The 15,716-nt window shown below is 43.6% G+C and overlaps 1 protein-coding gene across 4 annotated transcripts in view; it reads right to left on the bottom strand.

The window, feature by feature from the left end:
* Window positions 1–14,068, bottom strand: part of Cdon (cell adhesion associated, oncogene regulated) — an 85,827-nt gene extending 71,759 nt beyond the window's left edge. The window contains exon 1 of one of the 4 annotated variants that reach the window (XM_051156159.1): window positions 13,902–14,068. The gene's annotated coding sequence lies outside the window, so the exon portion shown is untranslated. Of the gene's footprint in view, window positions 1–10,592; window positions 10,804–12,895; window positions 13,810–13,901 lie in introns of those variants that run through there. The other 3 variants (XM_051156158.1, XM_051156156.1, XM_051156157.1) reach the window with 3 other exon arrangements.
* Window positions 14,069–15,716: the final 1,648 nt, after the last annotated feature.

The raw sequence follows: 15,716 nt of genomic DNA, 5'->3' as shown, positions 1-15,716 counted from the left end.
TCTCCAATGGAGGAGTAGGGGCAGCTTCCAGCCCTAAGGATACCTACTTTCCCCTTTCTCCTCAATCTGGCCACCATCCATTTTAAACTATGTCACTAAGTAGTTAGTGGGCATTTTGATGACCTACACTAAAATAACACGAAGTAGACATGGCGAAACGCTTCAACAATGACTTCTGTCTAGCCAGCATTACTGGGCTAAAAAACAAAAGAGAAATTGTTAACTGACCAAAGTCATTAAACAAACAAAACAAAACAAAAAACCCAAAACACACAAAGCTTAAAACCCCACCCTCACATAACCAAGAAATAAAAAGAAAAATTTGGTCCCAATATCACCAGTCACATTTTAGATATAAAGACGAAAATGAACTTTGCTTCTAAAATGTCCCCTTTGTTTTTGCTTTTACTATAACTGAAAAAGTCTTTCAAGTTTCAATTTTGACCTAGATAATGCTGTAAAAGAATGTGTAGGCATCCAGGTATTTTCCCTGCTCCAAAGGAAAAGGTTAGAAAGCCAGGATCCAGTAACTAGGCGGGGAAATAAAATACAAGACACCAGGGAGTCAAGTTTACCTTAGCAAAATTCACTTCAGTGTTTTCTATTAGACCAATCGACTCCAAAATGTAGAAATTGTGGTTTAGAATTATCAAAGACAAAAGAAAAACTCAGAATCTACTGCTAAGTACATACAAAGGTGCACATGTGACCTAAAATTAGATTAAATAACACTTTTCGGCGCTCAACAGGGAGACTTTGAAAGGCCACCTGACTTTGAAGGACATTACCAACCTTAGCATCTGACACCATGCTAGTGGATGGCATTCATGAGTCCCTTGCTCACGGGATCTTCACTATCTCATACAGCTCTTATAAGTAAAGAGAAAGAAAAAAGACAACTGTGAAATGCTATGCAGAGTAGAAAGGGCTCTGCAGAGGTCACTTAAGAAGTGATCAGCATCAGAAACGCAGGGAAAGAGAAATGTATTCTATATAAGGAATAAAAAGGACCACAAAACAAGAGTTTGTAATTGCTCAGCAGGGGCCTGAGGACAGGGTGTCTGGGGCTCCTCCTAGGCCTGTCTGTGCATGCAAGGACTAGACTAGATCAGTACCTCTCTTTCTCAGTCTCCTAGAGGCACCATTCTTAGAAGTCTGCAGGGCACCCCAAAAGACAAGGGCCTTGCTCTGCAAAAGCAATACTTCACTCTTTTGTCACCGTATTATTTATTGTTAGATTCCCCAAGCGCACAGACAGCATTCACTCTAGGTGAATTAAGACACAAAAGACGCTAGTATTTCTCAGTGAATTAGAAAGAACCTTTACAAGCAAATGGGGACTTTGTTTGCCTACTAAATGTTAAAGTCCCCCCACCCACACACCAAAGAAAAACCTCACATTTCAACCCAAAGAGAAAAAAGAACTATAGTTGTACAAGAACTGCTCAAAACAGTTTCTCACTCTGGGTTGTTGAAGAACTATAGAATTTTGTATGTGGCACCTCCTGGTTTGAGTCCATGCTTGCTAAGCTCTATAATTCCTACTAATGAAATATGCTCTCCACAGTGTGTATGTGTGCATATGTGTGCGTGCACATGCGTGTGTGCGTGTGTGCGTGCGTGCATGTGTGTACACGTGTATGTGCGTGCATGCGTGTGTGTACGTGTGTGTGTATGCACGTGTGTGTGTGCATGCATGTGTTTGTATGTGTACGTGCGTGTGTGTGTGTGTGCACATACACAGCTAGCTAAGAAAACAAGAACCTAACCAAATGTTACCATTTCTGCTTATGGGCTAACTACTTCTTTATCTTTTCCCTAGTAATCTACTATGTTGGGAAGAAAAAAATCTCAAACTAAGAAATAACACACAGAGAGGGCCCTTTAAACTACTTTTATGATCATTTCCAAGGAGGACACATTTGTCTGGCCGTCCACAAAGTTCACATTTAGGAAGCCTACTTTGGGAGTTAACTAAAATATTCCCATTAACGTTAGTAATGTGCACATAGTCAAATCCCTGAGCTAAAATCCATTTGATGCCACAAAGGCCTGATAGCAAACCTCCGCAAGCTGCATTGTATAATTTAAAACCCCACTGTGGCCGCTGTCATAGCAACAAATGTGAAATTATTCTAAGGCCTAACCACTGTGACAATAGTTCTTTTTAAAAAAACATCCTCAAACACAAAAGAAATAACAAATCATGACAATTGTGTTTGCTAGCTTAATAGGAGACCATGGCTAACAACCAGTGTTACAATGATTCGAAATTAACTTCAGCTAGCTAGGAGATTAAGAAAAAATAATTTAGCTCAAATACATGATGAAATTTATATGAAAGACCTATAGACAATGACAGTCAAAGCAAGACTAATACAATTTATTTTAAGGGCAAAGTCTAACTAAAATACAAAATAAATTATGGTAACTGGGGCTTAGAGTCAGGACTGGGGAGAAAACGGGTCTGTTTATTTTTGTTATAACCTCAAAGGGGACTTGTGTTGTCTTTTTAAAGTGCTATTTTCATTAACTCTAAATAAAACTACACCAACTTAAAAATTGGAGCTAATCCAATCAGAATGTAGCTTGAAAAATATGTTAAAGAGATGTACATACAGAGAGCTGAGTTAGGAAAACACTTACCCTACCCTCTCCGCACCACCTCTGCAGAAATGTGCGCTTCTCAGCGAACAAGGCGCGCTTCCCTCTGCCTGAGCATCCAGGCTTAAAGGAAGACTAGAACAACTCCTTTAAAATGGAATCCTAGAGCCCCAGTAACCCTACCACCCAGGAGAAGGCGGGAGAACGGCCACGAGGCAAAGGCTAGCCTGGCTGTAGAGCAGAGCCTGTCCCAAAAATAACTAGTTCAGCCACTAGAGGTTCTTGTACACAGCCTAAAGACCTGAGTCCAATCCTAGATTGCACAAGGAAGGAAATAATGGACTCCCAAAAATTAGGAGATAATAGACTCCCAAGAATTGCCCTCTGCCTCCATGCATGCCAGACATGGTTTCCGCATACCTGCAGAGAGTGTGGGGAGGGGGACATACACACAAAATACTGTGATAATAAACTAATAGACTAGCAATAACCCAGTAGGATGTACCTATGCAGTGAGTCATGGGCCCAGCGTGGTAGTAAGTCTACAGAGGGGTTCACATGAGTTGTTAAATCTATTAAGGAGTTCGTTCTTGAGATTTTCTACTCCCAAGGTCAACTGGAACTAATGTTCAGATTAGGACACCGACAACTGAAGATCATGTCCACCATTGCACTCAGCCCTCACCTTCTCCTCATCCTCTCACATGCTCAACAAGTGTTTCCAAGTCATGAGCTATGTACATAATGTTGAGCCAGGACGGGGAACCCCTTTTTATGACTGACAGTTCCTCAAGGCTACTCTCCTGCCTCCAAGTCTCCACCATGACAGGAATATGGGGACCATGGCATGGGTGAGTGATAAGCACTTGTGTTCAAGGAAAAGCTGCTCACCCCACAGTTCTTACTACCGAGACTCACCGTGTTGTTGTTTTGTTATGCACACTCCCTGAAGTCAAACATCAGGAAAAGCAGCCAAAAGAAATGGGCAAGGGGAAATGTCTTCCCCAGATCATGATGCTTTTTCTCTTTATTGGACTAAAAAGGAGCTGCCAAATTCTGATGTCACTAGAGTAATCTTGTGGCCTGATAAAAGTAGTGTTTTATCCACTAAACATTTGTTTCCCTTGCCAATTTTACCTCCGGCCAGGCAGTGTGTACATTACTCACTGGACAGATACCAAATTATTATAAAACAGAGACTACTAATTACTGCTGCTCTGATACCACAAAAGCCCAGTAACTGTCAGAAATTTCTCTGGCAAATAGACAGAAGCCAGGATGTATTTTTTCTTTTGCTAGTTATACACCCAAGGGAACTCCTGTAATAATACCCAGTTAAAACACGAGCAAAACATGACCTCAGCTCCCAGGCACTAATGATGTTACACAGAGCAAAACACTTTAAATACACAAAACTGTTAAACTGTTCAAAACAACTGACACACATCAGAGCGCCAGTAGTTATTCTCTTAACATTTACCTGTATTTTATTATTTTCTGAAACGTTCTTCAATCTTCATGATCGGGAGCTGTGTGACCTTTCCTTGAACCTGACATTGAAAAATCCATGATCTCACTTGATTTTTATGAAACTGTCTGTTGAGATCACTCAAGGATCTAGAGGAAAGAGCCTAGTGTCCCACAACTCCTTGTGCTCCACCAAACTCAACACGGTGCTCCTCACCTCCGAGACAAAACCCCTCAGAAAAGAATGGGGGAAGATTCACTTTGGTGCCTGACTTCAGAGGTTTCAGCCCATGGTAGCCAGCTCCACCTCCACAGGCCCGACGTGAGGCAGAACAGAGCAGTAGATGCCTGTGGCACAGGAGGATGCTGGCCTCAACGCAGTCAGGATGCAGCTGAGAGAGAAAAGTAGAGGCCCAAAGCCACATTCTCAAAGGCATGACTCAGTAACCTACATTCCTCCAGCGAGGCCCCGCCTCCTCTCAGCCCACTCTGCAGGAACTCATTAATGAATTAACACACTGATAAAGTTGGCTTCCTCACGATTCAATCCAACCTTCAACACATGAATTTAGGGTGGAGGGCACACTTTATATCCCAACCATAGCATGAGGAAGCGTATTAGAATGGGAAAACCTTGACCTGCACCTGTCTTAGCAACAATCCTCTCAAGAATTCAAATGTACATCAGGGTTCTCCAGGCATTTTAGGGTTAGATAACGGGTAGGGTGAGGATGGGTAGTGGTGGGGAGAATCTACACCGTCTTTACAGCATGAGTTTGGCAGCATAATTGGCACAATTATGACATGACAAAAATGTAAAGAAAGTCATGCTCCCAGCCTCAAAGAAACCTCAAGCTGAGAAGGTAGCTCAGTTGGTAGACTGCTTGCCTAGCGCACACACACAGCCCTAAGTTCTATTCCTGGAACGGCACAGGCCAGGCTTAAGAGCACATGCCTGAAGTTCTACCACTTGAGGGTAGGTAAAGGGAGGAAAATCAGAAACTGGTGAGTTTGAAGCCAACCTAGGACACAAGAGACCCTGGCCCAAACATAGGAGGAGGAAGAGGAGGAGGAGAGGCTGATGCGTGATGCAGTCACAGAATGCACACCTGGGGACAGCCGAAGCAGCAAGTACGCAACTGACCCTGCACACCCACAAAGGAGGTCTGAGCACTGGGACACAGCTCAGTGGTAGAACATTCACCTGGTGGGGGAGGGGGACATGGTTCAATTCTTAGTACAACAAATACAAGTTTTAGGAGCTGAAGAGATGGGTCACCAGGAAAGGGAACTCACTGCTCTTGCAGAGCTCTTGGCAAACAGCTCACAACCACCTGTAACCCCAGCTCCAGGAGACCTGATGTTTCCTTCTGTCTGCTTGCACTCACATCTGTATACCCAGTCATAATCGAAATAAGACACAGGATTAAAATAAAGGGAAAACTTTTCAACGTGTCAGAGACTTTAAGAGGAACAGCACATGATCATATTTAGGGTTGAGAAACATCCTTACTCGGGGGTCAAGGACGGGCAGCCTGGAAGACAGGAGCATAGGGGTGAGTTAGTAGCTGCTTAGGAAAGAATTATAAAGTTTATTTCTTTAGAGGTTTTATTTTAGGGGGGGGTCTCCTCACATTTCTTATACCCCCTTCCTAGTTTTTTTAAATGGAAGCTGAAAAGATAAGGCAACCATCATAGAGAAAAGACAACGAGCAAGGCTTGCTGCCAGGGACAGAAGAGGGAGGGTGGCCATGTGCACACATAAGTATGGAACAGTACATTCTTGGGCTGGAGCTAGCCCAGTGGGTCAAACAGCTGGCAGCTAAAGCCTGGAGAGCAAATTTCCATCCCAGAATTCATCGCTGCACACCATACACACACACACACACACACACACACACACACACACACACACACACACTAATGATAATAATAAATTAAATTAAAAGTGGTAAGAACTAAATATACTTTTCCTTTTCTTGTTTTTAACAGAAAAAAAATTACCTTGATGATTCAGGACTACACAATATCGGCAACTATTCTAAACACCAATTATTAATACAAAATACCATTTTTTAGAAGACGTTATGCACACAGCTAAGAGTAACTGTGTACGGTCCCACACTAATCCCAGATAGTTTTATTGTAGTTGCATTGCTAGGGCTGGCTTTTTCCCCTGCTCTGAGTTTTTGTCTCTCTTGAAATTGAATTTAGATGATAGAAAAACAAGAGGAGTATTTGATACTCTTTACACCTCATTTGTAGACTATGAATTAAGAAATAATAATAACTAGACTGACAGAAATACCGAAATATTATATTTACCAAGTACCATCATTTCTGATACTGGTAAATACAAAATTTAGGAAAAAAACATTTAAAAATCCCCATTTTTGTTTGGTGCGACTTTTTTGTTTGTTTGGTTTTGATTTTGGTTTTTCCAGACAGAGTTTCTCTGTGAAGCCTTGGCTGTACAGGTCTGGCTTTGTAGACCAGGCTGGCCTCGAACTCACAGAGATCTGCCTGCCTCTGCCTCCCTGAGTGCTGGGATTAAAGATGTGTGCCACCACTAGCCAGCTTTTTGTTTGGTTTTTAAAGACAGTGTTTCATTGTGTAGCCTAGGCTGACTTACAGAGTACACCACCATATTTGGCTCCCTATTCTCCCTTACAATAAAATTAAAAAAGAAAAAGTACAGAAAGGATAATTGACATAACAGTGACTAATAAATTAGGAATCATACTTAAAAGTTAAAGAGCAGGCCAAGTAGACATAGTCTCCAATTTCAAGCCAGGGTTAGTTTGGGGAAAATGTATTGATTTGAAAACAAGGTATATTTTCCTCCTCTGGAATTATGCTATGACAGGTATGTGGCCTAGCTACACCATGAAAATCTATTTAATGGAACCTTGGCACACGCACAAATCCCTTAGGGGTCACTGGTCTAGTCTCTCATCCACAGATGAGAATCTTTACACATCATCCTTGGCAAATACTATTAGAACAATCCAGAAAGATCCACAGCCTTTCGAACTGCACGACCATGCATGAGGTGGCTCTATTTGCTGGACAGCTCTTTTCTTTGGAACATAATCTGCACCTACAAGAACAAAAGGTACAGGCTGGAGAGACGGCTGAGAGCCATAAAACAAGCACTTGCTGCTCTTGCAGAGGACCTGGGTTTGTCGCCAACACCCACATGGTAGTACACAGCCAACGGTAACTCCGATGCAGAAGACCTGAAAACCTCTTCTGAGGGGACATACACACATGCAAGCAAAGTGCTCATAACCCAAAAATAAAATAAATCTAAAATACAATTTTAAAAAAAGAGTCACACATAGCCACTACAGCTATCCCCAGCATCTAAAGACATCTCGTCCTGTCATCACAGGCTCCTTGGGAGAAAGGGGGATCCTTTTCTACCCATGGCTATCTATGAAAAATGACCTGTGTCAAGGAGCTATGAATAGAAAGATTTAATAAACGTACAAATGCTGAAAGAGACAACGTCTCCTGAGGGGGGAAAATGGCTAATGTCCAAGCAAAACATCCAGAAAACCTTCAACCAACATTTCTTACAACATAGGACAAGCTATTCATCTCAACTACAGTCCCCTACAGATTTTGAGAAAGAAAATTTTCCTATCCATTGCTATCACTTCGGGGTTTTTTGTTTGTTTGTTTGTTTGTTTTACTGCTTGTGAGATAAATTTCATTCCCCATATTAAATAATTTCAGAGAATAAACAGAGTCTCAGTGTACAGCGACTATTCAGACAGTGGGCAAAAACCCCTTTCCACAACAGAACTATGTGGCCTTGTTCCTCAAAGTCTCCTTAGACTGTAACAGTTTAGCTCTACTCCCCCTCAAATTTTTTAAAAGATTTATTTCTTTTTTTTTTTTTTTTTAATATTTTAATTTTTAATGTGCATTGGTGTGAGGCTGTCAGAACTTAGAGTTACAGACAGTTGTGAGCTGCCATGTGGATGCTGGAAATTGAACCCGGGTCCTTTGGAAGAGCAGGCAGTGCTCTTAACCACTGAGCCATCTCTCCAGCCCCCAAGATTTATTTCTTTATTAATATGTATACAGTTCTCTACCTGCAGGCCACAAGAGGGCACCAGATCACATTACAGATGGTTGTGAGCCACCATGTGGTTGCTGGGAATTGAAATCAGGACCTCTAGAAGAACAGACAGCGCTCTTAACTTCTGAGCCATTTCTCCAGTCCCTACTCCCCTCAATTTTTGATAGTTTTTTTTTTTTCATCAGAAAACAGTATCTGCACACAAAAACACATGTATGTGTGCGTCAATACTTGGCACTTACACCTGCAACTCCATGAGCAGGACACTATAGTTGAACTGGTGGTTATGTCTGCCAATTCTAAGCATTGATCGGGGCACTTAGTCTGGAACGTGAGGACGATAAGCTATCTCATACACTCCTTTCTCTCTATCTGGAAGCCCCCTTCCTTACCTCCTAAAAAACAAATAAACAGAAAATCAATATATTATCAGAGATCTTGGTATACAGAATTGGAAACAAAGGTAACCAAGTTACCTCCAACTCAGTTTTACATTTTTAAAAAAAAAGTCATGGTTATTTTTTTCTAAACAGCCACTGGGATCTGGTATTCTAATAATATGTAAAGAATTTTTTTCCTGCCAATGGCCATATATCCCACATGCCAATAAAATAAACTTCAAAACACACAAAAGACTCTGTAACAACTCTAAAATCATGAGTAAGTACTGCACACAATAGCATGGGTAAACTGCCCAGGCATAAGGAGTTGTGCAGGAATGCAGCCACTGTTTGACTCCATTGCAGCTAGCTCAAGAATATGCACAATTGTTCTATGGCAAAACTGACCAGCACAGATATTGCCTGCATGGGGAAAGTTAAGGCTGAGGAGGAACACCAGGGAGCCTGCCCAGGCAAAGGGAACGTAACTGGATTTCTGGTGATTGCACAGGTAAATGCTTACCTGACTATTCACTTGGCTGCTCAGTGTGTACAGACAGGAGTGTACTTTTGTGCACACCGTTGCCTAAATGGGAAAAGGACTCCACACATTGTTTCCAAATGCTTTCTAAGTTTCAAATGGAAATTTAAGAAAATTTTAACAGATCAAGTTGTAGCAATTACATGGGACACATTGTTACGAACTTCCAAGACTTCCTCCTTATTTAGAACTTAAAAGGAACCACTTTGCCCTAAAGTAACACACTAACAGGCACAGGCAGAGTCGATAAAAATAACAGCAGCTAACATTTATAGAAGCTTTACTATCTCCCAAATGTTTTACTTTCATTAACTCATTGAATCCCATAGTGGAAAGATATCCTACCCATTTAGTCACCATTTTAGAGATAAAGGATCCAAGGCTAGGTCAAGATCGTTGCGCAAGTTCACATAAACAACAAGAGGGGTAGCTAAAAAGCCAGTTCTGTGTCAACCCCTTAATGCACATTCTATCACAGTAACATAAAAATAAAATCAACTACACAGCTTCAAGCAAGGAAACATGAGCAGAATATTAAAAGGCACATCCTTTGCATTCAAGAATTGCAGCTCCTATTCCACACTCCAACTCACATACAGCGGGACAAAGTGTTCTATAAAGAGTTTTTTGTTTGTTTGTTTTTTAATTATCTCTGGCCATCAAAACATTATACAGCAACTAAACCGTGAAGTCAAATGGGCGCTGACGTCACAGCTGAGTCTACTTTTTCGAAGGCATGTCCAGGGTGAAGGAGGAACATGATTAAACACAGTCTCAAAGGGGGCCCTTTATATTCTACACGTGCTGTACTGGGAGAGCCCCGGTACAGGACTCCATGGGAGTGGGGACAGAAAAGAACTGCACTATCTACATGATTTTAGTTAGCAATAAATTATATCACAGCAGCCATCAAGCACGCCCCCTGCGCTCTACATGAGCTGAAAACTGTTCAGAATGTGACTCACATTTCCAGAAGATGAAAATCAATTAAGGATACCACCCACAAACCCCAACCCATCTGCTGTGAGAAGTGCACAAGAAGTGAACTGGGTTAGTGCTCTTGCGGAAAAAAAAAAAGTTGTTTCCAAAATACACGGAGGGTAGAGGAAGAGGGGGCAGAAGGAATAGGCCAATGCTCCTCCACAAATCTGCTCCACAGATTGTACAGAATGTCTTTGGAAATTATATTTTCATTTACTTGGGGCTACTGGCAAGTCGGAAGAGCAATGGCTCAACATACTAGAAAGCCAACAAAATTCTTTAAAATGTTAACAGGAAGAAGAGAAGAAATGAATTTAAATTCTATAATAAGAAGAAACATAACAAGAGCACATGGAAATAAAGCTATAAACTAAATTATGCCTATTCAGACAAGCATTTTATTTCTGTACAGGCAATTGACTTGCCATAAAAGCCTGCCTTTGCTCTAGATTCACCACCCCTTACAGGCAAGAGCACACTGTGATACAATTTCACATATTTATCCAAAGATCATTCAAAGAAAACTTACCAAGGGTGCAAACGTGTACACGCTTGTGTGCAGAGGGAGAGCAGAGCAGCGCCTCTCTGCACTTATGCTAGGGTTAGATCAGGGCTAAAAGCACACCACCACAGCCCTGCCTGTAATAAAGTCCCCACTAGCAGGCTGCCTTTGGGTTGGGCTTTTCTCTTACAAGATAAGCTGTTAAGTCATGCCTTGATTTTTAGATCTGCTAACATACGGAGCCTTCTAATGCAGCCTGCTCTCCGCCCCCTCTACTCCCCCTCCCCATGGCTACTCAGCTCCACTCCCTCTCCACACATACACATACACACATACAAAAAAAGGCACTGCAGGGCAGAAATTCCTCAGGTGCTCGCTAATGGAATTCCCAGGGTCTAGGAGCCGCTTCGGGGATCAAGAGATCTCACAGCCCCTGCTGGGGTAAGGAGCAGCGAGTCTGTTCCATTTAATCAAATACAGAATGAATTTTCAGCTCTATTCACTAGCTTGTCTCCAGGGCTCTCAAAAGGCACCAGGCAGCTAGAATCACACACATGTGGCTCTTTTAGGCAAGTATAATTAGTTTGATTTTAAAAAGCCACATTAATAATATCACCTCAGGACCATTATTCAGGGGACAGATGACAATGATAGTGTATGTTTTAAGTCTGACAATGGAGGGAAAGTGCACAAACAATGACAGAAAACTTGAAGGATTTTTTTTTTAGGGGAAAAAAACCCCACAGCTTTTCATTTCAAGTAACTCAGTATTTAAAAAGCAGTATTAAGTATTTTCTTGTGTAGTATCTCTTAATTTTAACAGTAAACAAATACAGCCCTCCCCTCCTGTGCATAGAGGGTGCATGCCACCTACCAACAAAAAATGTATCATGTGGAGTCTTTGGATACAATATAAAACTGTAAATAATAACAATGTAACATTTTCTAATTCAATGTAGATGAGTAAAAAAAAAAACCCTCTGGAAAAAAACACCAGTCATAAATAAACAAATAAAATAGCCCATTGCTAAACAAAACAAAAAACAACAACAACAACTTTCAAAACAGTACAGTTAGCAACCAGCCTCCAAATTCCTATTTTAATTAGTTTGTATTAAACATTAAGACTATTAAGCGGAAGAAAGCCTATCTCGTAGGCAACTGTACTGTTCTGGCTATACCTCTACACAGTAGAATGCTGATCACATGATGTTAACGAATAACATGCATTACAACAACAAATTTTCCAATTCATTATTTTTTTATAGTTCTGATTTCACAAAGATAGTGTTCCATCCCTGAAATCACTTCCCTAGTATTTTACTTAGAAACGTTCCTCAAACTTTAGTCCACAGGTTCACAAAAGAACATCTCCAGAGAAGAAAAATCCTACTGCAATAGAAAAAAAAAAAATAATAAAGAGCGGAAGAAGCTGTCTAGAGAGCCTGAGAGTACACACACAAAGTGGGGGAACAAGAGGAAAGAATAAGATCCAGTTATTAAATTTTACCTGACCCTCGTAGAACACCGCCCTATGTATGACACGAGTGCCTATTCCTGGGCACTCCTCTATATATGCCTCGATGATGGGGGAGGGTCCTATCTTAAAGTGAGTCAAGCCACCTGCAAAACCCATGAGAAGTAAGGGACTCGCAGGAAGCAACCTACACAAGTTAGATCAGTGGACGTCAAGTCCTCAGGTTCTTTGTACTTCCCCCCCCTTGAAAGTCAGTGCTGTTTAAGTACTTTGCACAGGAGAGGCTGATGGAAACCACAGCAGTCAATCAAAGCATCCCAAGTGAGTGACTACACAAACAATAAAACAGCACCTCTAGAAACTGCTAGGTGATTAAACTACTCAAAGAAAAGCCTTCCCAAATACTGTATCCGAGTTTTTGCAAGAAAGTGAAACAATATACATTTGTGTGTTTTATAGGAACATAAACGTTTCTCCTTTGCACACTGCCAAACACACGCCCAAGGCACGTCTTTACAAAATGAAACAGGTTTTCTCCATCCCTTCTCATCTAACTTAAAGGATGTGGCAACTTACTTCAACATGTGCGTAACAGAGACTACAGTTTTCAGTGCCCGAGTTTCTAAGAAGTCTTTCGAGTTTAACACTAATTTAAAACTTCCAGAAATGTTCTGAAGATTTTCTTTCCTCTTATCCTAAAAGTTAAACTAACTATATCCCACATTTTCATCTAAAAATAGACTGGTAAGTTAGAGTGGGTTTGTTTTTTTTTTTTTTTTTTTTTTTTTTTAAAGTAACAGAATATCTAAATTATATTGAAATGAAGGCACCTCTTCTCCAGCCCCCTACTCACTTCTGGCGACAGTCCTTGAGTTATGCCAAATGTCCATTGGGAATCCGAGGGCTATGGTATCAGTGAAGCGTGGACTCTGAATTAACTCATACAGCCTCTTTCATCATTCCTGGCATTGGCCTGAGACAAAATCTCACGTTACCTTTTAGCCCAACCTCCTGTTTCCCAAGGTGTCTGATTTAGGACACAAAGGCTGGCTTTCTGTTAATGAGGTTCCCTAAATTCGACGGTCCAACTGGGGAACAGCCTGCCCTTAAAACACCTGCCACCCTCTGTGGTCCCCTTGAGGAAAGGCAGGCATTCGTAGAGAGTTCCTTTCTCGAGGGCCTTCCACCTGATTTGGTAGGGTTAGGGAGCACAATAAAATCGAGGAACAGGGGAGTCTATCTATCCCCCTCCGTGGTTTATTACTGAAATTCCAAAAAGTGGAGAGAAAGCAACAAAGGTCTGAAGCTGCAGGCTGAAATAAATAGCGATGTATTTAAAGTATTTAGTAAATGATAATGCGAGCCACAGAAAGCTTTACAGAAGAGAAGGAAAAATACACTCCCTGGGGCTGGGAAGTCTTTACTGAGTCTGTGAAGATGGAGAAAGATACATTGTGCAGGAAAATTCTCTTGCTTCTCCCTACACATAAATCACTGTCTCTCCCCGGCACTCTGCAGGGATTGAGAGGGACGACAGAGTAGGCTCCCTAGGGAAAAGCGCCGGCGCCCCCTGCTCCCCGCTACGCTGCATCCCACCTGCCCCGACAGATCTCCGAAGAAGATCTCAGCGTGTCACTGACACCTCACCCCGCCTCCTCCTGTGCGGTGGTTCTGTTAGCCCAAAGACCCGCCGGTGCACCGGCTGCCGCGCATCCCTCAGCTGCCCAACCAACCCAGACCCCAGGGCTCTGCGGGCAAGCGGGTCCCCGCTTCCCCAGGACCTCCCGCTCCCGAGCCGCGCGGCCCTAAGCTCACGACCCCGGGCCACCCTCGGGGACCCTGCTTCGGGACCTCCGCACCTCTCCGCAGCGGTGGCTAAGCCCCCAGACCTCCTGAGCTGCAGCCGGCTCCAAGAGCCACCCCCAGGTCATCCCCCTGAGCGCTGGCGGCGGCGGCGGCTGCGGCTGCGATCCGAACGGGCCCCTCCATGCACCGGGCAGAGCGGCCGGAGGGCGCGGCGCCTCTCACGCGGGGCGGGGGCGCTGGGGCGGCGTGAGGTCCCGGTCTCGTACCGAGCCGCGCGAGCCGGGCACCCGAGCTCCTGGAAGGGAGCTGGGGGGCGGAGTCCCGGGGCGCGCCCCCGCGGCCGCGCTCCTCCCCGTGGAGCGCGCGGACGCCCGGCACCAGAGCCGAGGGAGGAGGGCACCGGTGGAGACGGAGGCGGGCCCGCCGAGGCCAGGGCTCCCCAGCCCGCGCCCCGCCGCGGGGTGCGCGCGCAGCCTGCCAGATCAGCGGCGGGCAGGGCTGTACCACTGTGCCGAGGGGAGGGGGAGCGCTCCGCGCGCTGGCGCCCGCGCGCCACCTGTCCGCCTGCTCGGCATCGACACCCACGCGGGCTAGTGCAGCGGCAGCCTACGGGCTGCACACCTGGTGAGGACGAGCTGCCACGGCGAGACACGGAGGCGCCCGTCAGATCTGCATTTACTCTCCCCTTACCTTCGCTCGACCCGGAGAGGCGGCATTCCTGGCCGGTGCACCCCGCTGCACGTTCCCGGGTTCCCGCCCATGCCCCGCCCCGCCCCGCCCCGCCTGCCTACCTTTTGAGAAGCTACCCAGTCAGTATAGCTCTTCCCTGGTGACCCTGCGGTTGCAATTCCAGCTCCCACCCAAGTCCCTTTGCCTTTTCACAACGCACAAGGTTTAGTTCCTTAGGGAGCTTCCTTTGACTCCCCAGCTCACCCACTCTACCATCTCTGGGGTAGGTGACAAAATTCTGAGAGATCAGCCATTAGGAAAGGCTTAGTGTCGCCTGATGGAAGCATCTTGCCTTTTGGCCCTGAATTCTTCCCAACTCATCGGCTGGACCTTTCCCCAAGTTATTTGAGCTTAATGAACATTAGTTGTTCAAAGAGAAAAGGGGAAAACAATTCCTATTCATAGGAGGTTGGTATGAAAAGGGTAATTATTGATATTCTGTGAGAAGTACCTGCCACTCATTGCACATCCTGGGATTGTAACTTTTAACAATAATAATTACTACTTTTTTTTTTTTTTTTTAACTCCATGGCCACTACTATTAGTTTAAGTTCTAAGGGAGCTTTAGTAATAATGATACTGGTGGTCACAGCTACTCTGTACTGAGCTTCAAAAGAATTCACCCTTACCTTTTTGCTTTAGTTGGGGTGCAGGGTCTTTCTGAAAGAAAATCAGTATAAGAAAGGAAAAAAACAAATAGCTTTAAATATGTCTTATCCTTCTTTGTTCAGTATTTTTAAGTTACTCAGGAAAGGTATAGAAAAATATATTTATTCAGCAAAGGCACCTTCCTATAGACTCAACTGAAATAAAGGCTGTGCACACGGAGTAGAGGTCTGGTGGCATTCTAAAGAGTCCTCTGCATCCCCTAGACGCTAACCCTACCACAAACACTTCCAGCTTCTTCAGGGACTCAGTTGGCGTTAGGCATCTCCCACCTCTAAATCTAACAGTGCTGTTCAAATATCTCTCTGCCCATTGTGACTCACAGTCAAACTTGAGAGGCAGCCACAAGCTCATAGGCCGGATTCCTCCTCCACTGCCTATTTGTCAATTGAACAAATCATCTCAGACGCAAAATGGTTTTAATGAGCCACTTGTTCATTTTTCACCATGTATGCTAACATTATTAAGTACTT

This window comes from Acomys russatus, chromosome 14 (genome assembly GCF_903995435.1).
Source record: "Acomys russatus chromosome 14, mAcoRus1.1, whole genome shotgun sequence".
NCBI classification, from domain to species: Eukaryota; Metazoa; Chordata; class Mammalia; order Rodentia; family Muridae; genus Acomys; species Acomys russatus.
This window is presented reverse-complemented; position numbering and strand designations above follow the sequence as displayed.